The following is a 26,549-nucleotide window of genomic DNA, read 5'->3' as shown; positions in this document are numbered from 1 at the left end:
AACTCTGATGTCTACTAACAGCATCCTAAATGTTACTATTAACTATTTCACTGCTGATCAAAACATGCTAGAAAGAACTGAGATTTTCTTATGATTGAGATATACACACTTTACTATCAGTTGCATCTTATTTTGGCCTCACAAAATGGGCAGACTTTAGGAGCATACTATAGTTGTTCCCCCAGTCTGACAGTTCTGAATGTATGAGTGAGTATTGCCTCCAAATAGTAACCATGTAATCAGTCTGCTACTTATCTCACAGTCTACATGTCATGCCATGATATATATTAAACAAGGTACATTCCTTTCAATTAACAAATGGAATAGTCCTTCTCAGTTTTTCTGACTTTGATGTTAATCGCTGATAATAAGACAGGAAAAGGCTGCAGGGTTAGGATCACTAGGAACTCAATTACTAAGGTGATGAGCACAGTATAAACAACTGGGTACTTTTCAAATTGTGGAACATCTTGTATATTATGTAGCATCAAAGGTTCAGCAACCCAAGAAATTTGGAGACAAAATGCAGGCAGGAAGCCAGTGCATATTTCTCTCTTTTGAATTAGGATTTCCACCCCTTTTGTCTTCCTACAAATAGGTGGCTAAGCGTTCAGTAAACTGTACTTTACTTGCTTTGACCTATTAGAGAATAATTAATAAAGGAAATAAACTATGTAAGACAGTCAGTCCAATTTCCACTGCCTAGAGAATTCTAAAATGTCTCCTTTTACCAATACAGAATGAAGCTCTGGTGGTGCGCATCAAAACTGGACCCCTCAGAGGTCTGTCATCCAGGCTGCAGATTCCTCAATAGCCTGTGCATGTTTCTAAAAACTTCATTGCACAAACATGCATCACTGCACTTTTTAGACCTAGTCTAGACTTAAAATGTAGGCCAACGTAGCTCTGTCACTAAAGAGTGTGAAAAATCCACACCCCTGAGTGACATTGCTATGCCGGCCTAACCCCTAGCATCCATGCAGGTAGGTCAATGGAAGAGGGCTTCTGTTAACCTAGCTACTGTTGCTCAGGGAGATGGTGTTCCTATAACAAGAGAAACTCCCCCTTCTGTCTGTATACTATGGGGTCATCACAGCATAGCTAGCTATGCTGCTATAGTCTGTGTAGTGACAGCTCTGTGTTTTATGCCATGGGATTGTAGATTGGAAGGTCTTTGGCACAGGGATTGTGTCTTCCTTTGAGTTTGGAAAAAACTTAACACATTAGGGAGCTTCATTTATAAAAATAATGATATATAGTGATCATTGATTGCTTTTTTATGTGAATATTTTTGTCCCTAGCCTTGGTCCTTTCCTTTCTCTATAATGATTTGCATAAAACACTTCTCCAAACTCATTTGTACTGTGCCCAGGCATTGACTGTTTCAATTCCTCTGGAGCCCCCTTTGAGGTCTGCAGTATATGAGGAACAAGATCTAAATCCTGAAAGAGGTTAGGGTTGGGGGAGGCAGGCTGCTAGCTACTACAGGGAGTCAAAGCTAAATGCTGCACTGATGACCCTGGCAGCTTGGTAATTCAGAGAATTTAGGGGCACGCTCTATGGCCTATTTTTGTTTGATTCGTTTTTTGATTTACGGTGTGTATATGCTTTTCCTATTTTACAAAATATAACTAACTGACATATATGTACTCTATATCCTGTATATTTTACATGTCATGTTATTTAAAATAATTTAAGTTTCCATTTTACATGATATAAAGTATGGTTTCAGTGTTGATGATGTGACCTTTCTACTACTTATTTCTCCCACTTGGGTCCAGTTGTTCTGCGTAGGAAGCAGCACCTTAACTGTGAATTTCCTGGTTTTCATATGTTTGTGCTTTGTTTTTCCTCCTAACAGCAATGTTCTTTTCAGGAATACATAGAGACCTCAACTGAGCATCCCCTCATTTTCTAACATTTGAGTTTGGGTTTCAAAGTCCTTTGTTCCGGAGCAGCACAAGGAGCAGGGGGCTGAGTTAATGACACTTTTTGGATAGAATAGAACCACAACTGTCTAGCTACCCCTTTGATTGATGAATGTTCTCAGTTTCTGGAGTTAAACTTAAAATCTTCTGCTGCATCTTGCATATTAATACTCTTCCTACTGTGGTGAGAATAGCCTGTGGTTACAGTGGAAAAATGCTGATATTTCAAATAAAACCCAAGAACAAAAATAACTCCATAAATAAACCTTGGTGATCTTAACCAACACAGAATTGGAATCCAACTATCCAGCCAATCAAAACCCCAAATGTTTATTTTAGAAGACGACTCGTATTTCCTGTTCTGACAAGCATATCACTAGTCAATGTTCTAATACAAAACTGTCCATTCATAAAAATCATGTACATGACCATACTACACACATCTCATTGAGCTCTTACAAGAGAGTGCACTGAATGTTCTCAAGTTCAACAACAACCACAAGGACAAATAATGATCCAGCATTGGGTCACCTAGGGCCAAGAGAAGCATGATTTGCTCAGACATACTTATGTGGGGAAAAAAGCAAACTGTACATTTTGGTGGTTAGATTTACCTTTGAGCAGATAGAGGCCCACACAATGCCCTATGTACTGCTTAAATCCCACATAAAGCCCATGTTAAATCAGGTCTTGAAAAGCTTTTGATATGGTCTCCCACAGTATTCTTGCCAGCAAGTTAAAGAAGTATGGATTGGATGAATGGACTATAAGGTGGATAGAAAGCTGGCTAGATTGTCAGGCTCAATGGGTAGTGATCAACGGCTCAACATCTAGTTGGCAGCCGGTATCAAGCGGAGTGCCCCAGGGGTCGGTCCTGGGGCCGGTTTTGTTCAACATCTTTATTAATGATCTGGATAATGGGTTAAATTGCACCCTCAGCAAGTTCGTGGATGACACTAAGCTGGGGGGGAGAGGTAGATACGCTGGAGGGTAGGGATAGGGTCCAGAGTGACCTAAACAAATCTGGGCCAAAAGAAATCTGATGAGGTTCAACAAGGACAAGCGCAGAGACTTGCACTTAGGAAGGAAGAATCCCCACGCACCGCTACAGGCTGGGGATCGACTGGCTAAGCAGCAGGTCTGCAGAAAAAGATCTGGGGATTACAGTGGATGAGAAGCTGGATATGAGTCAGCAGTGTGCCCTTGTTGCCAAGAAGGCCAGTGGCATATTGGGGTGTATTAGTAGGAGCATTGCCAGCAGATCGAGGGAATTGATTATTCACTTCCATACGGCACTGGTGAGGCCACACCTGGAGTACTGCGTCCAGTTTTGGTCCCTCCACTACAGAAGGGATGTGGATAAATTGGAGAGAGTCTAGCGGAGGGGACATGACTTACAAGCAGGGCCGGCTCCAGGCACCAGCCGAGCAAATTCGTGCTTGGGGCGGCAGAGTCCAAGGGGCGGCATTTCGGCCGCCCTTTTTTTCCCCTTTTTCTTTTTGGTTTGCCACTCTGGCCACCCTGACGGAGGGGGCGGAGGAGGGGAGCACCCTGCAGCAAATTCGACAGGACAGCCCGTGTCCTTCCCTCCCAGCCTACCAGAGTGGTGCAGAGCCCTCCTGGCAGGTGGCGCGGTGGGAGAGGCCACGTGGTGTGCGTCTCGCTGAAGCCCTGGCCGCCCCCCTGCTCTCTCCCCCCCCGCTCCCTCCCTCTCCCCTCCGCTAGACCAGGCGTGCACGCTGCTGCACATCTGCAGCACAGGGAGTTCCCCTGCATCCTGGCTCTGGCCGCCCTGCAGGTTTTTTTTTTTTCCTGCTTTGCTGCTCCGGCCGCCCCGTGAGGTTTTGTGTGTGTGTGTGTATGTGTGTGTGCTTTAACCACTCCAGCCAGCCGCCCCGCAGGTGTTTTTTTTTTTTTTTTTTGCTTTGCCGCTCCAGCCTGCCCGCAGTTTTGTTTTGTTCTTTTTGCTTGGGGCGGCAAAAAAGCCAGAGCCGGCCCTGCTTACCAGGAGAGGCTGAGGGAACTGGGGTTATTTAGTCTGTAGAAGAGAACAGTGAGAGGGGATTTGATAGCAGCCTGAAGGGGGGTTCCAAAGAGGATGGAGCTAGAGCAGAGGAGGGCAAACTACGGACCGTGGGCCACATCTGGCCCGCGGGACCATTCTCCCTAGCCCCTGAGCTCCTGGCCCAGGAGGCTCACCCCCGGCCCCTTCCCTGCTGTTCCCTCTCCCCCACAGCCTCAGCTCACTGCACCACCGGCGCAATGCTCTGGGCGGCGGGGCTGCGAGCTCCTGGGGCAGCGCAGCTGCAGAGCCCAGCCTGACCCGGTGCTCTGTGCTGTGTGGTGCATGGCTGGTCAGGGGACAGAGAGCAGAGTGGGTGGATGGGGCAGGGGTCCGGGGGGGGGGAGGCCATCAGGGAACTAGGGGGGTTGGATGGGGCAGGAATCCCAGGGGGCCGTCAGGGGCGAGAAGAAAGGGGGGTCGGATAGGGGGCGGGGGCTGGGCCACGCCTGCCTGTTTGGGGAGGCACAGCCTCCCCTAACTGGCCCTCCATACAATTTCTGAAACCCAATGCAGCCCTCGGGCCAAAACGTTTGCCCGCCCCTATTTTATAGAGATTTTCATCTACTTAGCTTTTTGACTATTCTAATAATTATCACTTCTTATAGCTATCTCTGCTTAATGTGACCATATTGCTATGCAGAAATCCTTCTTAAAGAAGAACAAGGCAGAACAAAATGTTCCCTGATGCCCCCCCCGGACCCCTGCCCCATCCACCTCCCCTGCTCTGTGTCCCCTGACTGCTCCTGACCCAAACTGCTCCCTGCCGCCCCAGCCAACCCCCCCTCCTTCCTGACTGCCCCCCCTGGGACCGCTGCCCCATCCAACCACCCCTTCTCCCTGACTGTCCCCAGACTCCCACCCCTAACTTCCCCCCACTGCCCCATCCAACACCCCCTCTCCTTCCTGACTGCCCCCCAGGACCCCTGCCCCATCCAGTCCCCCTGCTCCCTGACCGTCCCCGGAACTCCTGCCCCTGACTGCCTCCTGCCACCCCATCCAACCCCTCCTCTCCTTCCTGACTGCGCCCCCGGAACCCCTGCCCCCATTCAACCACCCAGTTCCCCACCCTCTGACTGCCCCGACACCTATCCACACCCCTGGCCTCTGACCACCCCCCGAACTCCCATGCCCTCTATCCAACCCCCCCTCTCCCACTCCTTGCTCCCTTACCGTGTTGCCGGGAGCACTGGTGGCTGGCAGTGCGGCTGCACCAGGACAGGCAGCCGCGCCGCCCAGCTGGAGCCAGCCACGCACTGCGCAGCACAGAGCATCGGATCAGGCCGGGCTCTGCAGCTGTGCTGCTCCAGGAGCTTGCAGCCCCGCTGCCCAGAGCATTGCACTGGTGGCACAGTGAGCTGAGGCCGTGGGGGAGAGGGAACAGCAGGGGAGGGACCAGGAGCTCAGGGGCTGGGGAGAATGGTCCTGCGGGCCAGATGTGGCCCGTGGGCTGTAGTTTGCCCACCTCTGCTATAAAAGACTTTCAAATCAAACTGGTTACCCCAAGGGCGCGGTTTTCTGGTGACTTTGCCTTATTTGTTTTTATAGGAGCAGAATAAATGCAAATGACATTACAAAGATAAGAGTATGTAAAGATAAGAGTGATCTTAACCTGCATTACTACCACCACCTTGCTATCTGGATGTAAAAAAAACCCACCTTCTTCTGCAGGGAAGACAAAGCTAGAGCAAACCACCACCACCAATGCTCATGAGATGTGAAGTTCCCCTCCAAGCCTCTCCATGATTTGTTCCCATGCATGGTGAAACTACAGCAATTTCATAGTGTTCAGAGCCTTCTACATCTGCAGAGATGTTGGCAGAATTTCAGCCTATGCATCAGAAAAAGAAAAGCCACTGCACATGCGCGCACACTCACAACTTTGCTTGCAGTTATGTTCTGGTCAGCCCCCTCAAACTGGGTATAAATGATCACCTGCAGAGATAGGCACTGAAAGAAAAAGCATGCAGATGTTATGGAGAAACATACAGATACTGGACCTGCACTCTCCAGTGCCTGGAGGCAGCCAACTCCCAGAGAACTTACCCGAATTCTCTTAGCAAACAGGATGGGGCTAGTCGTTTCCCATGTTGACACATCTCCACCCTGCCAGTAACCAGCTAATATTAACCTCAACCTAACAATCAGAAAGAAAGGCACTGCACAATGTGAAGAAGAGAGTGAACAGTCTATATTTCTGCACTTTTATTAGAAAATCAAAACACAGTTTTATTAGCAAAATAATCTGTTTAGGGACAATGCTGATAGTATATTTTCTGGGCATACTTATTCCTTGCATTTTTTAAACCATTAAAGACTTAAACTGAGGTTTATATCTGTCACATTATTTGCTCCTACTCCTTTTTTATCACTTGAAGTCATTACGATTTTTGTGCCTTCAAATCCCTCTTCAGGTTCACCTCTGTTGTAATACCTATAAAAAAAAGCAGCCAATTAATAAAAGGTGGGTTGAGGGAAGATAAGATTAATTGACCCTTATCTGTAACAATAACAAATATCCAAATGTATATGTGTAGAATAAAATTGTATTTATTTGATTACGTCCCTCTCCCCCAACTCTTTGTATGTTGCTTGTTTTAAATTAGATTGTAAATTCTTTGGGTCAGGGATTGCATCTTCCTGTACATCGTCATAGATTTTTAAGGCCAGAGATTTTTAAGGTCATTATTAGATCATCTAGTCTGACCTCTTATATAATACAGGCCAAACATTTTAACCAGTTACCCCTGCACTGAGCCCAATAACTTGTGTTTTACTACAGCATACCTTCTGGAAAGGCAACCTGTCTTGATTTGAAGACATTGAGAAATGGAGAATCCACTACAATATTTCCCTTGGTAGTTTGTTCCAATAGTTAATCACCCTCTGTTAAAAGTCACCATTTATACCTGTCATCATCATGTCCCCATTACGCCTCTGGCATTTAGGGCAGCGACGAAGCTCCTCCACTCCTGTCTGTTTCTAGCAAGTCTTTCAATGGTTCCCCAGCTGTGCCCCAGATTTTTCAGGTTGGCTTCCACAGCTCTTTGCCATGTTGTTTTCAGGCAGCCTCATTTTTGCTTGCCTTCAGGTGTCCATCTTATTGCTACTCTGGTGATGGAATCAGTTTCCACCCGAAGCACATGGCCAATCCATCTTCAACGCCTGCTGGCAATGATGGTGCTCAGATCCTCTTGCCTGCACTATGTCAATAGATCTTGGTTTGAGATTCTTCTGGGCCAAAGGATATGGAGGATTTTTCTGAGGCAGGTTGTATGGAATGAAAACAGTTTGGACATGTCAAACTTTCTCATTTACACCTCTACTTAATGTCAAATGCTACCATTCTGATTTGGTAACTTGTTGAACTTGCTTAGCGGAGGTGTAAATGTTGACAAAGGGCAAGGAAATCATGAATCAGGCCCATTGATTCCCACTGGAAAAGAGTAGAGATCTAATCCTGTCCCGTAAAAAGAGAGAGAACTTTGACAATACCAGGAAGAAATTTTTTTACTTAACCTTGAAGACATGTCCAAGAAAACCTATTAGACTTGTGATATTATTTTCAGATTCTGAGATAATAGCTTTGGGCAGATGACAAGTATCTGCTGGTTCATAGTGTTATTCAGGGATCTGTGGTTAGAGTTGTCCAGGTTAATCCTATCGAGAAAGCACGAAACGTTTCAACCATTAATTCCAAGGGGGAAGAGCAGTGCAAGGTTGGTTAGGAGAGAATGCATATTTCTGGGAGGAAGAAACCTCTCACATTTTTCAACACAATAGATCAACTGCAGATGATCCAGGATTGATTTCAATGGGATTCAAAGACTGCTCATCTTAGCTGAAGGGGAAATTGGAGGCTCTGATGAAGTGGTGGATCTTCCCACAATGCCAGGAGAAAAGAGCTTTTCATAATGCTGAAAATTAAAGGTGGGCACAAGTCACAAAATTTGGACCTAGACCTCCTTTAAATGGTGTTCCTAAATGGTGTTATTTTCTTTTTTAATTAAAACCACATATTAGGGGCAGCAGCACATTTAATTTTGCCTCCACCCAACCCTTTCCCATCACTGCGTTCTAATCTTATACATGTATTTTATCCCGTGGAGCTACAATAATACAAACCCTATTTCACAATGTCATCTTTAAGGTAAATCAATTTCTAGAGCTCATTGCATTGACAACATCCCTTGTAATGGACAAATATAGAGAGAGACAAACAATGAACTCTGAACTCAGGTTCGGACAGGTAAAGGAAATGGGGAACAAATTTCACATGTTTTATTTGAAATGTACCTGCAATTCTCAAGGCTACACATAGCTCTTTCTCCAACTTCTGAACAGTAAGAATCTATCTATAGAAACATCCACCTGGACTGAAACAGGTGAAAAATAATGGTTCTTCTAGCTTTACAAGGAGTGAGAACTGTGTCGTTGTTACCTTCTCATTGTTCTGAGTTACTGCTATGAAAAGGCAGGTCTTCGTTAGGAGAAGAAAGCAGTCTTTCACCTTAGCAGATGTCACACTTCTGTTATCAGTAGAGAGACAGATCCAAACCAGAACTTTGCATCTGAACATTCCTGAATTAGGGGAGCTTCAGAGTCCAAAGTCTTGGATGTAAACCTTCTATAAGGGTTTGAAATCCAGAGACAAATTTTTGTGACTTGTGTCCACCTTTGACTTTCAGCATCAGGAAAAGCTCTTTTCACTGATGAAAATGTTTCTAATGAAAACAGAAGCAAGGGCAGCATTGCAGAACCTTCTGTCTTAGACAAGAAGAAGAACGATTACAACCCCCTGGTCCCAAACAACTGCCTCCCTCCCCCACACCAACACAGAACAAAGGAAAGTAATGTGAATTGCACCCAGAACAATGGGAATTAGTGTGAATTTGCCAACCCACTAGGGCGCTCAGACTTCCACACAGTTGAGGACATTTTTTTTTTTAAGTGAATTCCCTTGATTGAGATGGGCATGGGAAGGAGCATGAGAATGAGAATCTATCATTGTCCTGGCTGGAAAGGTGCCCATTGTTCTGAGAGAGAAGGGAGTTTACTTTTCCCTACGTAAAAGAATAAATGGACACAAATCGGACATCAGGAATGGTAACATACAAAAGCCAGTAGGAGAACACTTCAATCTCCCTGGACATTCTATAACAGATTTAAAAGTAGCTACACTTGAATAAAAAAACTTCAGAAACAGACTTCAAAGAGAAACTGCACAACTAAAATTCATTTGCAAATTTAACACCATTAATTTGGGCTTGAATAAGGACTGGGAGTGGCTGGCTCATTACAAAAGCAGCGTTGCCTCTCCTGGAATTGACACCTCTTTATCTATTATTGGGAGTGGATCCACCCTAATGCCAAGAGAAGGTTTGCAGCTGAGACACTCAAATAGAGGAAGGCGCCTCCCCTGCAGCCTAGACTTGGGTGTCTATCCTTGGGAGAGGAGCAGGTTTAGCACTCACCCCTCTTCTTGGTATCTCCCACTGCCTACCTTCTAGCATGCTGGCTTTTGACAGACCGATTCCAAGGCAGCTCTCATCCCCCATTTGCTGTATAGGGAGTCTAGATGCCTAACTCAGGCTCTATGAATCCCAGTGATTTTCTAGGTGCCTAATTTTCTTTGTGAATCTAGTCCTAGTCTAGCAGTGCCTCAGTCCTCCCTTTGTCAAATGGGAATAATAGCACTGATCCATGTCACAGAGATGCTGTGAGCAATCTTCATATACCTTAGATAGACAAGCGCTGTCCACACTGTGACAAACAGGGCAAACACGCTGCTATCGATTTTAATCCTGCACAGTGATCCTCCCACGTAACATCCAATTGGAAGTCAAGGGGACCTTGCAAGGGCAGAAAGGCCTGCACAGGCAGATCTCTGAAGGATCAGGGTCCTAAGCAGGGATGTTGCTAGCATTGTGTCCACTGTAGTGTAGACAGCATCTGAGGGTACAATTAAACACCCATGGCTGGTCCGTGCCAGCTGACTCAAGCTCACAGGACTGGGGCTAAGAGGATGTTTAATTGCAGTGTAGACTTCTGGGCTTGGGCTGTAGCCCGAGTTCTAGAACTCTCCCATCTCGCAGGGTCCTAGAGCCCAAAAGTCGACACCACAGTTAAACAGCCCCGTAGCCTGAGTGAATTGGCCCAGGCCAGCCATGGGTGTTTAACTGCAGTGTAGACATATCTTAAAAGGCTTTTAGGCCATGTTGTCTATGTTGGGAAAACATGTAGATGTTTGTCAGCAACTGGGGGAATTTTTTAGAAAATTTCCCCAGTGCAGGCTGGACCCAATGGAGTCTGTTTAACACACCAAATGCCTGTGGAGGGGTGGGGACTGGGACTGGAAGAAAGTGTAAGTTACATGAATTTAGCCTCCCACTGAATTTCTCCGAATATGGCTACGCTGGGATTCCCAGCTTACACAGACATACTCTCATCGAGCTAGCATGCTAAAAACAGTGGGTAGGAGGGGCAGTGGCCACATGGGCTAGCAGTGCAGTTGGTATGTACTTGGCATGGCTAGCTTAGTGTCACTCGCCACTGCTCATGCTACCCTAGCTGCACTATTTTTAGCATGCTACCTTGATGAGAGCTAGCACGGATGTGAGTTGGGAGTCACAGCCCTAGCTCACAGCATAGAGGTAGCCTTAAACTCACCTGTGAATTTGGCCACATGTCTTTATTTGGGATTTGCACACCCCAAAGCACGCTGTCAGTGCTACTAAATAAACCCATTTGTACTAATAATGGGCCCTCCTCCCATGTCACCTGATCAATCCTTGTGTAGAATCAATGCTAATTTACAGACCAGGAGACTCAACGGAACTGGCATCTCTGCACAATAAGCCAAACTCTCTGCTGGTGTAACTCCATTGTGCCAGTCAAGAATTTGGCCCCATGTTTTCTGAATGGCTACACAGTGAAACTACATCATCAATGACTTGGAATGGAAATGTTCAGAGGAGTAGCAGGACCCTGTCCCAATAATCCTGGGCTGGTTCTAATTTATTGCTCTTTTAGAACTTCACATCAGCAGCCTGGGTCACAGAGTTCACATGCTAAGAGCTGCCAAAGGGAACCCTTTTTGTACACATGCTTGAAATTTCTTACAGCATTTTTTTTTTTAAAGTAGCCTGGCTCAGTGTGAAATCAGCAAATAGTAAATGTTATCCAGGGTGCCAATCAGATTAATGCATTCCCTTTCATGTTAAGGAATAGCAGATCTCCAAACCTTTCCAAAGAAGGCAGATAGCTGCAGATAAGATCAGAAAGGTTTGGCACACAGTCAAAATGGGCTGACAGGCAAGAGGGAGCTAAGCTAAAGAACGTGTTCTGCATAGGGAGCCCACTATTCAAGTTAAATAACACAGGATACCCCTCTGGACTCTAAGCATGGTGTATGGGTGGTAATGTTTGCCAGCACCACCGCTGAAATCAATGCCTTGGAACAACCTGCGGCCATCTGCCACTTGTAAAAGTTATTCATTTGGCCACCGGTTCAAGTACACCTCATTTGAAGTGATCTACTGTTTCTGTTACACCAAGACAAAAGTTCAGCAACAGCTCTTGCGGAGGGAAAAGCACATTTAATGTTGTTATCTGAATCTGCTGTTGCCAATGGGAGACAGCTGGGTCTGTTTTCAGTTTGCTTTTCACTCCCAGGACCCATGCAACAGCCCAAATTCCTCAAGGAAGAACCATGGACCTAGCTGATCCATATGGTGGACTTTGATTTAAATGACGTAGTTTAGTTTATCTGCTGCCATTTGCTTCTTGTCCAGGTTTAGAATTGGAAAATATGGCCCTGATTCTGCTTTCACTTACACCAGTGTAAATCAGGAATAATCCCATGGAATTCAATGGAGCTCTGTCGGTGTCGTACAGGTCAGAATGAGACTCAGCCCCTAAGTTCTTTCAGCTGAAGGATAGAATGGTCCTAGGGAACTTCAAACAAGTACTGTAGCTGCTTAGGGGACATGTCAATCAAACCTGTGCTGTGGCGTCAGTTTTGCCCTCTTGTCTGGATTATTTTTATTTTCTATATAAATATATATATTTTGTATAAGTGCTGGAACTCCATACACATAGTTCTACAGTATCACTGCTGTGTCACTTAATGTTCATAAGACTCATAGACTCATAGACTTTAAGGTCAGAAGGGACCATTATGATCATCTGGTCTGACCCCCTGCACGCTGCAGGCCATAAAACCATCCCCGCCCCTTCCCTGGACTCTGCTGCTGAAGTCCCCAATCCTGTTATTAGTGACCTCAATCGGCAGAGACCCTCCTGCTAGAGATCCCTGCCCCATGCTGCGGAGGAAGGCGAAAAACCTCCAGAGGCTCAGCCAATCTGCCCTGGAGGAAAATTCCTTCCCGACCCCAAATATGGCGATCAGTAAGACCCCGAGCATATAGGCAAGAGTCTCCATCCTGACCCCTTTTAGCCATTATGCTATTTACCTACCATTGCTTGGTTTTCCTTGACAACTATGTTTTACCATTAAACCATTCCCTCCATAAACTTATCTAACTTAATCTTAAAGCCAGACAAGTCCCTCGCCCCCACCGTTTCCCTCGGAAGGCCGTTCCAATATTTCACCCCTCTAACGGTCAGAAACCTTCGTCTAATTTCAAGCCTGAACTTCCCCACGGCCAGTTTATATCCATTCGTTCTCGTATCCACGTTAGTACTAAGCTGGAATAATTCATCTCCCTCCCTTGTATTAATCCCTCTAATATATTTAAAGATAGCAATCATATCCCCCCTCAGCCTTCGCTTGGTCAGACTAAACAACCCAAGCTCCTCTAGTCTCCTTTCATACGACAGGTTTTCCATTCCTCTGATCATCCTAGTGGCCCTTCTCTGCACCCGTTCCAGTTTGAGTTCATCTTTTTTAAACATGGGAGACCAGAACTGCACACAGTACTCCAAATGAGGTCTCACCAGCGCCTTGTACAACGGAAGCAGGACCTCCTTATCCCTACTAGATATACCTCGCCTAATGCATCCCAAGACAGCATTGGCTTTTTTCACCGCCACGTCACACTGTCGACTCATAGTCATCCTGCGGTCTACAAGGACCCCTAGGTCCTTCTCCTCTTCCGTTACTTCTAACCAATGCGTCCCCATCTTGTAACTAAAATTGTTATTGGTCATCCCCAAATGCATCACCTTACACTTTTCACTATTAAATTTCATCCTATTTCTGACACTCCAATTCACAAGCTCATTCAAGTCTCCCTGCAGGATATCCCTATCCTCTTCCGAATTTACAACGCCTCCCACCTTCGTATCATCCGCAAACTTTACCAGCCTACTCCTGCAATCGGTTCCGAGGTCAGTTATAAATAGATTAAATAAAATGGGTCCCAAAACCGAACCTTGGGGAACTCCACTGGTAACCTCCCTCCAACCCGACAGTTCACCCTTCAATACGACCCGCTGCATTCTCCCCATTAACCAATTCCTTATCCATCTCTGGATTTTCAAATCGATCCCCATGTTTTTCAGTTTAACCAATAATTCCTCATGGGGTACAGTATCAAACGCTTTACTGAAATCCAGGTATATTAGGTCCACCGCATTTCCCTTATCTAATAAATCCGTTACCTTCTCAAAGAAGGAGATCAGATTAGTTTGGCACGATCTGCCCTTCGTAAAACCATGTTGTAAATTATCGCAATTGCCACTACCCTCCAGGTCCTCAACTAATTTCTCCTTCAAAATTTTCTCTAACACCTTGCACACTACAGATGTTAAACTAACAGGCCTGTAGTTACCCGGATCACTTTTTTTCCCTTTTTTGAAAATAGGAACCACATTAGCTATTCTCCAGTCTAACGGGACCACCCCCGAGTTTACAGATTCATTAAATATTATCGCTAACGGGCCTGCTATTTCCCGCGCCAATTCCTTCAATATTCTCGGATGAAGATCGTCCGGTCCTCCCGACTTAGCCCCATTAAGGCGTTCAAGTTTTGTTTCTACCTCGGATACGGTAATCCCCCATCCCGAACGCCCCTCTGTAATGGTGCTAGTATCCCTAATCCCTTCATTGGCCTCATTAAACACCGACGCAAAATATTCATTGAGATATTGCGCCATGCCTAGATTGTCTTTGATCTCCTCTCCGGCAATAGTCTTCAGCGGTCCCACTTCTTCTTTCTTTGCTTTCTTCCTGTTTATGTGGCTGTAAAACCTCTTACTATTGCTTTTAATTCCCCTCGCTAGGTCCAATTCTACACGGCCTTTGGCCTTTCTCACTCTATCTCTACATTCTCTGACTTCGCTTTGGTACATTTCCTTACTGATCCCTCCCCTCTTCCACTCTTTGTACGCTTTCTGTTTTTTCCTAATCGCCCCTTTGAGTCGGTCGCTCATCCAGCTCGGTCTAAATCTCTTGCTTGGTAATCTTTTTCCCTTTTTGGGAATACAGGCCTCCGACAGCTCATGCATCTTTAACTTAAAGTAATCCCAGGCTTCTTCTGCCTTTAAATCCATTAATACGTTTGCCCAATCCACTTCCCTTACCAGTCCCCTTAATTTGTTAAAATTGGCCTTTTTAAAATTATAAACCCTAGTCTTTGACTTAATTCTGTTACTCCTTCCCTGTATTTTAAACCGAATTAGCTCATGATCACTGGAGCCCAAATTGTCCCCTACTACCACTTCCTCAACGAGGTCCTCACTACTTACCAGAATCAAATCTAAAATGGCCTCCCCCCTCGTCGGTTCAGCTACCACTTGATGGAGGAATAGATCATCAAGCACATCTAGGAACATCTGAGCCCTATTATTGCTACTAGCGTTTGTTCCCCAATCTATTTCTGGGAAATTAAAGTCCCCCATAATTACACAGTTTCTATTGCTTATTACTTCTCTAAGCACATTAAATAGTTCCTTATCCATATCCTGGGTCGATCCCGGCGGTCTATAGCACACTCCAAGCACTATCCCCGGAGAGGCTCTAGAAGTCCTATTACCCATTGTAAGTATTGCCCAGACGGACTCTGAGTTGTCTAATCCATCCACTATTATTTCTTTACAGTTTATTTCACTATTGACATACAATGCCACCCCCCCACCTTTACCTCTGTTCCGGTCTTTCCTAAACAGCACATACCCCTCCATACCTGTGTTCCAATCGTGACTGTCATTCCACCACGTTTCCGTTATTCCTACGATATCTGGTTTCAGCTCTTGGACCAGGAGCTCCAATTCCTCCATTTTATTACCTAGGCTTCTGGCATTGGTGTATAGACACCCTAATGTATGTCGATTAGCCCGTCTCCCATTAGCAGCACTATATGTTGCGGGCCTCCTAGTATCCGTCCCTCCTGTCCTTCCTATGTCCAATCTCATCTCCACAGCTATCTCTCCTCTCATTTTACTCACCTTCTCCATACTGGAATCTGGCGTGGAGATTAACTGTGCATCTCCCAACCGTCTCCCCAAACTTGCTAGTTTAAAGCTCTTTTGATAAGATGAGCCAGCCTCCCTCCCAAAAGTCTATTTCCTTCCCTACTCAGGTGAAGCCCATCCCGCGAGAACAGGTGTCTGTCCCCGAAAGCCTCCCAGTGGCCATACATCCCAAAGCCCTCCTTATAGCACCACTCCCTTAGCCAACTATTTATTCTCACAATCCTATCAGCCCTTTGCTGCCCTTCCCTCGGAACGGGCAGAATCCCACTAAAGATAATCTGAGCCTCTATCTCCTTGAGCGTCTTCCCCAACCTGGCATAATCTCCCTTGATCCTCTCTAACGAGAATCTAGCCGTATCATTTGTTCCTACATGAAGGATTATCAGGGGGTTCTTACCTGCTCCTTGTAGGATCCTTTTCAATCGCAGGTCCACATCGCGTATCTTTGCGCCCGGTAGACAGCACACCCTTCTGTTCTCCGGGTCCGCCCTGGTCACAGGCCTATCCAATCTCCTCAGTAAAGAGTCTCCAATTACATACACCTGCCGTCGCCTGGCAACAGTGCGATCTAGTAATCTAGTCTCCGATCCCTCTAGTCCTGACCTGTGCCTATTCCTATCTTCCCTTATGCCTTCCTGAATCCTCACGGGGCCCAGAATTGGTGCTGTCTCCATCAAATCCTCCCCCCTCTCTCTTGGACTAGCAGCTCTTCTCTTCTTCCTCACCCTTCCACCTTCAGTCGCCACCTGCTGCCCCTCTACCTCGGTATCCAAACACTTGAACCTATTCCTGAGTTCTATTCCCCCCTCACTGGCCCTTCTTTTCCTTGGCCTGCTTCTCACAGTCACATGCTTCCACCTCCCATGTTCTCCCCCTTCCATTCCCCTCTCACCATCCTCTCCCTCTGCCTCTACCTCCACCATAGGGCATTCTCCTTCAGCCTCCCCTTGCCTGTCCTCCATCAGCTGCTCAAACCCCCGCCTAAACTCCACCAGGGTATCTACCTGCATCTGCAGCCCCTTAATCTTTTCCTCCAGTAACTCTATCAGGCGACACTTCATACACACATACCTGTGTTCCGGCTCCCCTGCTAGGACCATATACATACCACAGCTTCCACATGCAGCCATCTGCATTCTGTCTGCTGCTGCTGCTGCTTGGCTCATGGCTGCTGCAATCTCTGCCCACTGCACCTGTGGACTCAGAGCACACGCCACGCCGCGCCCTCCTGCCTCCCCCCTTACCTCCCCCTGCAAACTCCCTCTCAAACTCCCCTGTTAGCCGCCCTGTTTGCTGCCTCCGGTGCCGCTGCTTTATGGGTTCAGTTTAAAAAATGTCCTGGGGCAAGGAAAGGAGCAGGTCCAGGAAAATCCATGTCTTGATTGAGCTACTAACTAGCTAATCTCTTTTTTTGGATACTGTGTAATTGATTGGAATATTCCCAGAAATCAACTTGTATCAAAGAAAAGTTGCAGACACTTAGGGACCCATTTCTGAACATCTTCAATTCCCATTAAAGTCAATAGAAACTCTCAGGAAATACGCAGCAGCTTGCAGAATGAAACCTTTCAACTAGATCTTTTCCTTCTCTTTCCAAATCTCCTCCTGCTACCAGAGCCTCAAGCATGAGTCTGTTACAAACTCGCAGGTACAGAAAATCTCCACTAGAGAATTTCTAAACAATATGGACACACACACACACACACGCAGATTCAATATCAGTTTTCACTTTAAAACGCTAGTTTGAGGTAAAGTTTAATTATATTTGACTACAAACAACCCCTCAAAACACTTGCCCTATGCTTATCCTCCTGCCCCCAAATAGCTAGCAACAACATATATTTTAAACACTGGAGTCCATCAAGGCATATCCTGCCATGTATCTCCATATCTAGAATTTCCCTTTGAAATCAATGGTGTGTAATAAAGTTGTGGAGTATATATCAGAACATTTTACTGCTCACTCTTGAGCCATTAATGGTAATCTGCATCTACACCAAATATTTTGCCTGATAGCTGAAAGTTTCTACTGCATTAATTAAAAACTCAGAACATTCTTTAAGATGTCCTGAGGCTGTGTTTGAACACACAGTACTGAGAGTTCATCCGCTTGGTCATGCTAAGACCTCCCAGTAATACCCTCAGAAAACTATTTGTATTGTAACAGAAGGTAGATTGTTTAAGGTCTTGAGTTACCCTCTTCATCTATCTTTCATGCCTCAGGACAGAGTCCTGTTTTATGTCTCAAGTTTCTCTAATCATACAGCTTGGTCTGCAAACTAGCAGCTATGCTACAAACTGTCTAACCTCATCCCAGGGTGATTGCTCAACAGGTATGTGAAATGCGTGAGTGGGCTGCACTTAAAAAAGGATTTTTATTTTATTTTATTTTATTCAAGGATACCATATGCTCCATGGCTTTACTTAGCTGATCATGGGAATTTGGCTTTTGCCTTCCAATTCCATGATGACCTTAGAAGCACAAGTGGATGAATGTCAGTGTTTGATCATGCCACTTAAAGCCCTATTCCAGTTGTAGATTCGCAGACATCTTACCCATAAAAATATAAGGAGGGAGGGTATTTTTTCAGAGAAGTTTGTATCACATGCTCCCTTTTGTCATTTTTATAGCACATCCCATTTTTGGGAGTGTTTATTTTATGGTAAGTGGTGCCAGACTTTAGAATGCTTACAGTACATGGTCAAATTATTAATTATTTGACAATATTTTTCAGACATAGCAGACTTAGCATTCTTCTGCTGTGTATGGGAGAAACCTTTTCCCCCGAGCCCCACTGGTCTCTTACTTCCACTGTGACAGTGAACGGAGGATGTGTCCGGACTGGCAATATTTTCTTTGAAATGTAATCCTAAAGCTTTCTTTTTGTTAGTGCAAATTCCTGTCAAAATCTTAAAACCCCTCCCATCTCTTACCCCACGTGGGCCAGTCCCCTGGAATTTACTTTCACTGGGGCTTCATGAGGGCTAAGGCTGGCCTTAACTGAGGCGCAATTTAGGATCACCACCTATTCAGAATTTCCCAGATGAGACAAATTCTCATCTTGTTTCTCTTGCTTACAAGCTGCATATGCTGAGAGAGAGACGAGAGGAAAGAAATTGGAAAGCCCAGAGAGAGAAGATATATGAACAGAAATAAAAATCTTAAAATGCTTAAGGTTAAGTCCTACCCTTACTAGTAGGAGCTGCTCTGGGAGGGCATGTGGTGGAGTGGAGTAGTATCAGTCAATAGTTACCTAACAAAGCCCTCCTGCTGGTACAGGGAAAGATGGCTGGTAAGAACAGTTGCACCACATGACAGAGCACGTTTCTTCTCCTTTGTAAAGGAGGAGCACATATGTTTGGCTGTTCTGTGCTGCAGACAGCACACACAAAGGCAGCTGCTGAGTGCTGGCCTTGTCCCCTGGCAGACAGGCCAGGCTCCTTTGGGGTGTCATTCTTCTCAAAGACAAAAGGAGTTCTCCAAACCCAATTCTTTTGTTTGTAAGAATAAGCAGAACTCCATGGTTGTATCCTCTGAAATGCTTCCAGTTCCACATGTAGGGCCAGTTAGACCAGCAGAATTCAGGGCCTCAATGCGTGGATGAGGCGAGGGTGTTAGGAGAAGGAATTTAGGTTTATTAGGAACTGGGAAATCTTTTGGGAAAGAGGGGCTCCTACACAGGAAGGATGGGCTCCACCTAAACTGAAACAGAACCAGATTGTTGCCATGTAAAAGGTTGTAGAGAAGTTTTTAAACTAAGGGATGGGGAAAAGCCAACAGGTGTGGAGGAGCACACAGCTTGAACAGAGACATACCTTAGGAGAGGATTTATTAAACAGGATTCTCTATATCCTAGTAAAGAGGAGAGGATAGATGTTGGTAGAGTACAGATAGAAACTGAAGAGAAGCAGTCAAACGAAAAAGAGTCCCATTCAATGACATCACATGAAGGCAGACAACTAAATACTGATAAATTTTGTAAGTGCTTATATACAAAGACTATAAGACTAAATACTAAGGTGAGTCAACTTGAGTGCCTGGAATTAAATGAGGATATTGATATAATAGGCATCACAGAAATTTGGTGGAATGATGATAATCTGTGGGCCATGGTAATACCAGGATACAAAATACATAGGAATGACAGAATAGTTGCGCTAGTGGGTGAGTGATACCATATGTGAAAGAGTCAAATATAGTAAAAATCTTAAATGAATCAAACTGTACCACAGAATCTCTAGGGATAGAAATTCCATGTTTGAACAATAGGAGTATAGCAGTAGGAATATACTACCCACCACCTGACCAGCATGGTGATGGTGACTATGAAATGCTTAGGGAGATTAGAGAGGCTACAAAAAACAGAAAACCCAATAATAATGGGGGATTTCAACTATCCCCATGTTGACTGGGTAAGTGTCACATTAGGACAGGATGTAGAGATAACATTTCTAGACACCATTAAAGACTGCTTCTTGGAGCAGCTAGTCCTGGAACCCATAAGGGAAGAAGCAATTCTTGATATTGTCCTAAGTGGTGCACAGGATCTGGTCCAAGAGGTGAATATAGCTGAACTGCTAGGTAATAGCAACCATAAAATAATTACATTTATCATCCTTGTAGGGGGAAATACCAAAGAAACCCCCCACAGTAGCATTTAACTTCAAAAAGGGGAACTACACAAAAATGAGGAAGCTAGTTGAATGGAAATTAACAGGAACAGTCACAACAGTGAAGCCTGCAGGCTGCATGGAAATTATTTTAAAACACAATAGCAGAGACTCAAACTAAATGTACACCCCAAACAAACAAAAACAATAAGACAACAACAACAACAAAATGCACCCATGGATAAACAGAATAAAAGAGGTGGCTAGAGGCAAAAAGAAATACTTTAAAAATTGGAAGTCAAATCTTACTGAGGAAAATAAAAAGGAGCACAAACTCTGGCATGTCAAGTGTAAAAGTATAAGGCAGGCCACAACTTTTTTGAAGAGCAACAAGTAAAAGACACAAAAATTAACAGCAACATTTCTTTAAAGGAAGCCTGCTAAACAATCTATGCGGTCCCTAGATGATCAAGGTACTAAAGAAGCACTCAGAGACAACAAGGTCATTGTGGAGAAGCCAAATGAATCCTTTGCATTGGTCTTCACTGCAAAGGATGAGAGGGATTTCCCACTCCTGAGCCAATCTGAGGAACTGTCCCAGACTGAGGTGTCAGTAGAGGTGGTTTTGGAACAGATCGATAAATTAAAAAGTAATGAGTCACCAGGACCACACGATATTCACCCAAGAGTTCTGAAGGAACTCATATATGAAATTGCAGAGCTACTAAGTGTGGTATGTAACCTACCACTTAAATTAGCCTCTGTACCAGATGACTGGAGGATAGCGAATGTAAGGCCAATTTTTTAAAAAGGCACCGCACGCAATCTTTGCAATTACAGGCCAGTAAGCCTAACTTCAGTATCAGACAAATAAATTGAAACTATAATAAAGAACCGACTTATCAGACACACAGACTGCAGCCAAAGGGGTTATGGGCAGTCAGGTTTAGAGTGGAAGAAATGAGAGTTCAGCCTACCAGTTAGAGCTGAGTCCAGAATGGGCAGAGTCCAGAAAATGAGCCAAGGATCAGTGCAGGAGGGACAGAAGCCTAATGCCAAAGCCAGAGAGTAAACAAGAGTCATAAGCCAGAGTTGGAGCCAGGGATTGATACTGGAGAGACAGAAGCCAAATGCCAGAATTGGAGGATCAATCAGAGTCACAAACCAGAGGCAAAGCCAAGGATCCAAGCCAGAGAGAAGCAGGGGCTGGAGCAGGAACTGGAACAAGGCCAGGCGCAGCTGCAGGTGTGATACATGGTGAGCAGCCATTGATCTACTCTGAGGGCCAGGCTTATAACTGGGCTGCTAAACAAGCAACCAGTCAGGGGCTATGGCCACTCTGTCAGGTCCAAGGCAGTGCAGCTGAGCTCACTCGTTGCCTAGCAGCACAGTCAGTCAGGGAGCAGGCCAACAACTAGTCCTAGCATGGCCATTCTTATGTTCTTATCCTGAAACCTGAGAGGCATGGTGTATGGATTTGTCTGCATATTAAAATTAAGTATGACCTTTTGACCTCTGTAGCTACCTCTCACATGCCTGCATAGTAATATAAGCTGCTTATAGTAATATAAGCCCTCCTCCTTATTTATCACATTCATGCTTGTGAATCTGCCAAACCTTTGTCATTTGCTCTGGGAGAAGATGTGGTGAGTAGTGCTTAGAATAGGGCACATGGGGTCAGAAAGCCTGAATTCTTATCTTCTGCTCTACCCCTGGCTCACTGTGTGGCTCTGTGTAAGTAATGTCACCGAGTCTTCCTTCCCTCTGGGTGAAATCCTGGCCTCACTGAAGTCAATGGGAGTTTTCCATTAATTTTAACGGGGTCATGATTTTACCTTCTGTTTATGGTAAAAGTAGTAGGGAAAGAGCCGGAGGATCCAGAAGTGAGGCGGACTACTGCTGGTTGGGAAGTGTGGGGTTGAGGGAGTAGAGCAGAGAGATGGGAAGTGCATACACTCAGTCGCTATCTCTCAGCAAAAGAAGTGTCTTTTCTTAGGCCTTGGCTACACTTACCCGCAAGTTCGACGGCTGGAAATCGAACTTCTGGGTTCGACTTATCGCGTCTAGTCTGGACGCGATAAGTCGAACCCGGAAGTGCTCGCCGTCGACTGCGGTACTCCAGCTCGCCGAGAGGAGTACCGCGGAGTCGACGGGGGAGCCTGCCTGCCGAGTGTGGACCAAGGTAAGTTTGAACTAATTCGAACTAAGGTACTTCGAACTTCAGCTACGTTATTCACGTAGCTGAAGTTGCGTACCTTAGTTCGAATTAGGGGGGGTAGTGTAGACCAAGCCTAAGGGTCTTGTGTATGTTGGAGGTCTTTCTGTTTCCTTACAAATCCAGAGGAAATCATCTTTTCCTTAGAATTGGTTTCAAATGAGAAAAGGACAAGAAAGAAATCACATTTGATTTTAAGACTGAAGCCACCAACATTTGACATCCCCATCAAATATATTTTGAACATTTTTATGAATGTCGCTGAGTCAATATGGACAATAGTTATCCCAAGATATTATACCCAAGAGCCTTACTTTGCCAAGAAATTTCACACGCCATGTGTAGAAACAGACTTTCAGGCCACTGCAAATTTAGCTAGCTTTCTCTCAAACAGGATTTAAATGGATTCTATAGAAAGCCATTAAGATAAACTCCTTTTGTAAAGATTTTAGCAACTTAAAAGCCTCTCCCCCACCTTATTCTTCACAGACACACCACTGCCTGCTTAAAATAGTTAGAGAAAAGTTCAAGACGCTGAGCTCACCCGCAGACAGACAAGTACTCTATTGCATGGAACATATCCAAATCTTGGCGATGGCAGTTCAACTCAGTGATGACTACCTGGCTTGTGGTGTTGAAGTTAATGATATCACGGTTTGTTATTCTAAATGATCATCATAGATATTACATATCACTGTTAAATAACTACTATCAAACACTTAACACAAAACCCTATGTCATCAACAACAACAAACATTTTGCCAAGGTTAACAACACCTCTTCTTCCCATAGAATAAAATCCCAAACTTTTAGTCCTGGCCTCCAGCCAGGCTACACTCTGCTAAATGGATGAATGGATGCGCCCAATTGTTGAAGATTACAACACTCTCCTGCTTCGCAATCCCATGGCTGGTGGTAGCTTAAAAAAAAGATTCCTCCCATTCTTTCTATTGACCATTTGTAAAACTATATCAGGCATGGGTCACAATGACTATATCACCGTGCCTCAAATTTCACACAACTCTTCATGTGCAAAATGTACTTTGGTTCTGGAAAGACCCAGATACTCTCTTCCCTATAGGAACAGAAGAGCAACTAGCTTCAGCTGTGATCACTCTGATCCCAAACACAGGCGAGCCTCAGACTCATAGGAGCACCTACAAGATGTAAGAATACAATAACTCCACAACAGTTAGTGGGTTCAGATCAAATCTAACCTTTACGCAGGAGACCTGCCACCATTTTAAAAAAACAAACAAACAAAAACAAGGAATGATTTAAGCAGAAATGCAAATGTAGTTGTGAGACGCAACCTCAGTTTAATTCGTTTCTTGTTTTTTTGCTAGGCAACAAACAACAAGACTTACCTTGTAAATACTGTGCTGGAAAATGTACAGTGACTTGTTCTCATTTAAACACTGTTAGAATGAAAAAACCTTTACGTGAACTGCAGAGATACTAGTTGCCTGTTAATGCTGCATCATCCAGATACACGTACAAAAGTATCCAATATATACATGTAAGTAAAGCTGCTTCTCATGTTAAGTAAAATAAGTTGATTTACTAGAGATTTGTTGGAAAGGACACCAAAAAAATCAAGGTATTCAGATTATCCACCTCAATACACCTGAGATATGTGATTCCCCCTTTCAGACTCCTATAAACCTGTTTGTTTGTTATCCTCCGCTTGTTTCCCCAGATTATTCTTCATGGCTGTTAGATACCAGTTAGAGAAGCCATGCCCTGTTATCCCAAGTGGCTTTTGTTGGTAGTTTTTCAAAGCTGTATGGTGAAGTAAGAGAGTGAACTCAGTTTTGTTTCTTCATTTCAGAGAAAGTTAAAACACTGACATTAATAGGCCTTCGCTCTTCAATATGTAGCTGTCTGATATATTGTGTGGGAAACCTTTAACAACTTCATCTGAGGTCAAAATCATTGGCTATTTAGCAAGATACTAGAAGCAAAAGTTTTAGAACCTACTGTTAATGTTCTATAGAAAGCCATTAAGATAAACTCCTTGAATAACTGTGTGCCATTTCTTCCTTATGTCATGCTAGAATGGAATAGACTCACTATACCTTTACAATGACACAGGCAGTGATATACAGTAGCAGCCACTTCTGCCTATTCGTTGATAACACCTCAGGGAGAGCATGATCAAATCAGCTTTTTCTCCCATCTTTCCCATACGTTCTATGTTCCACCCTCCACCCCACTTTTCCCCTTCTCTGTTAGCGGGTTGCCCATCCCACAATGAACACAATCAGTGCTGCTTTCTCCCCTGTACATCTTGCCACTCCCATTCTGGACCCCAGCAGCTGCCCTCTGAATGGACCATTAATGGCTGGTGGAAAATGGACAGCAGAGCTTACTTGGACAAGCATCTTAGGATACACCTTGCTGAAATGTGGCACATGAAAGGAATTTTTGGGGGTAAATTCTTCACATTCTGTACACCATTAAGTATTTGCCTGCTTCATCAGTGGGCCTTTTAAGTTGGCTTAGTTCAATTCTCAATACATCAAGAGCTAATCCCTCTATTTCTAAAATTCATTAAATTGTATCGGTCTCTGCTAAACAGTTTAGTAGGGTACAATTGTCTGAATAACAATATTGTTGTCTCAGAAGCTAGAGAACTTGACACTAACTTTACTCAGCATTAGCTGCTTTTCTATCCAGTAACTGTCAAACTTTATTTCCCGTATCAATGCCAATAAACATTCAAAAACCTCATTTCAGCACAAATTCCTTCCACTAACAGACCAAAGTAATGTTACTTTTAACTTCTGACAGAGGCACAATCACTCTCACAGATTTTAACATGTGCCCCTTGACTTTGGAAGTATGAAAACATCATGCATCCCTGTAACTTGGGTGAAAGTAATATGGAAAGTGTTACATTGGTGCTTCCACTACAATAAAATTATTGTTCTAATAAAATTACTCAAGATCAATCAGCATAAATTACTATCTGTAGAACAGTCCTATGAATAAGGCACAAGATTAGGAGACCTGGGTTCTGATCCCAGCGTCGTTCCTAACTGTGTGTGAATTTTGGCAAATCACTTAATCTCTCTGTCTCATTTTCCCCATCTGTAAAATGGAGGTAGTTGCACTGACCTATTTTGGTACGGGACCGTGAGACGTGCGGATGATGAGTGTAAAGCGGTAGTGTCTACTAAGTTAGAATCTGTCCCAATATGAACATATTGGTTGTACTGCAATATTACAGGTTATCCGGCCAATCATGATATGGCAGTTTACTATCATTATTGGCACCACAATATCATATTGATGGGCACATTAGGATGCCTTTGCTAGCTGCTGCTATTATATTATTTATTATTATAAGCATTTATGACACCTATCATCAGAGTTTGGTAGAATGGCCCCGGGTGGGCATGAGTCACGCTCCTGCTCTCTGAGTTTGCCCTCTGAACAGCTCAGAGTAGGGTGTGTATCCTCAGACAGTACAGTAACTCAGTCATCAGCCCAGCTGCTGCACTTTCTCAACATCTGTGGATTGTGGTCACAGACCCAGTCTTTATTCCTCTCCTCAGCTTCAGCATGCAGTACAGTTCACCTTAGTATATTTGCTTACTGTAACTAACTGGTTAGTTAGAAATAATGCCATAAGAGGGTTAAACCTTTTAAAATTTGAAAACAAGCTGTTGTTTCTAATTTTTCTTAAAATATTAGGTAGTGGTATGGATAGCTACTACACAACTGTCCCCCTTCCCCTCCCCTCACAAAACCCTCTCCAAATCTGACTGACATCCCATGTGTTTAAACTGAGGCAAGCCGCTGCCCATCCTGAGCACACAGAATGCCAGTTGAGCGGTTATATAGGATACCAGAACAAACATATGTATGTTTATATAACTGCACATGCATTTACTTTGGGGAATGTGAGTGTACCACAGGTAATCACTTCATGAGCTTGTCTCTCTCTCTGCTCCATCTCCCAAACATTAATTTTGTAATGTTTTACCTGTTCATAATTGAAATCTCTTTATTGTAGTAACAATTGCCAGTCAGAAGTTTGTCAGCAATACTCCCCCCCGCCCCCAGGAGTATTGACCATTGCTAGTGTAACCCATACACATTCTAGGTGTGGTGTTCTGTCCCATCTAGTGGCAGTCGGGGGGGGGGGGGGGGAAGGAAGAAGAGATAGAAGAGAGAGCAGAGCATGCTCTCTCTCTCCCTCCCCCCACCCCCAGCCTCAGCTAAGAGCCAGTTGGCTTTTAGCTCATGCAGTAGAGGCTCATGCACTAAGTGCCAGAGTTCCCTCATTCGA

The 26,549-nt window shown here is 44.5% G+C and overlaps 1 long non-coding RNA gene across 1 annotated transcript; it reads right to left on the bottom strand.

Annotated features, from left to right (window-relative positions):
- Positions 1 to 6,163: 6,163 nt before the first annotated feature.
- Positions 6,164 to 12,126, bottom strand: LOC135982383 (uncharacterized). Its single transcript, XR_010599718.1, has 2 exons — positions 6,900 to 12,126; positions 6,164 to 6,424 (listed from the first exon to the last, which is right to left on the bottom strand). It is a non-coding gene; the product is annotated as an uncharacterized LOC135982383 (long non-coding RNA).
- Between the last annotated feature and the right edge of the window lie 14,423 nt (positions 12,127 to 26,549).

Source organism: Chrysemys picta, chromosome 3 (genome assembly GCF_011386835.1).
Source record: "Chrysemys picta bellii isolate R12L10 chromosome 3, ASM1138683v2, whole genome shotgun sequence".
In the NCBI taxonomy this organism is placed as follows: Eukaryota; Metazoa; Chordata; order Testudines; family Emydidae; genus Chrysemys; species Chrysemys picta.
Note: the sequence above shows the minus strand (reverse complement) of the source record. Positions and strands in the feature narration are given on the sequence as shown.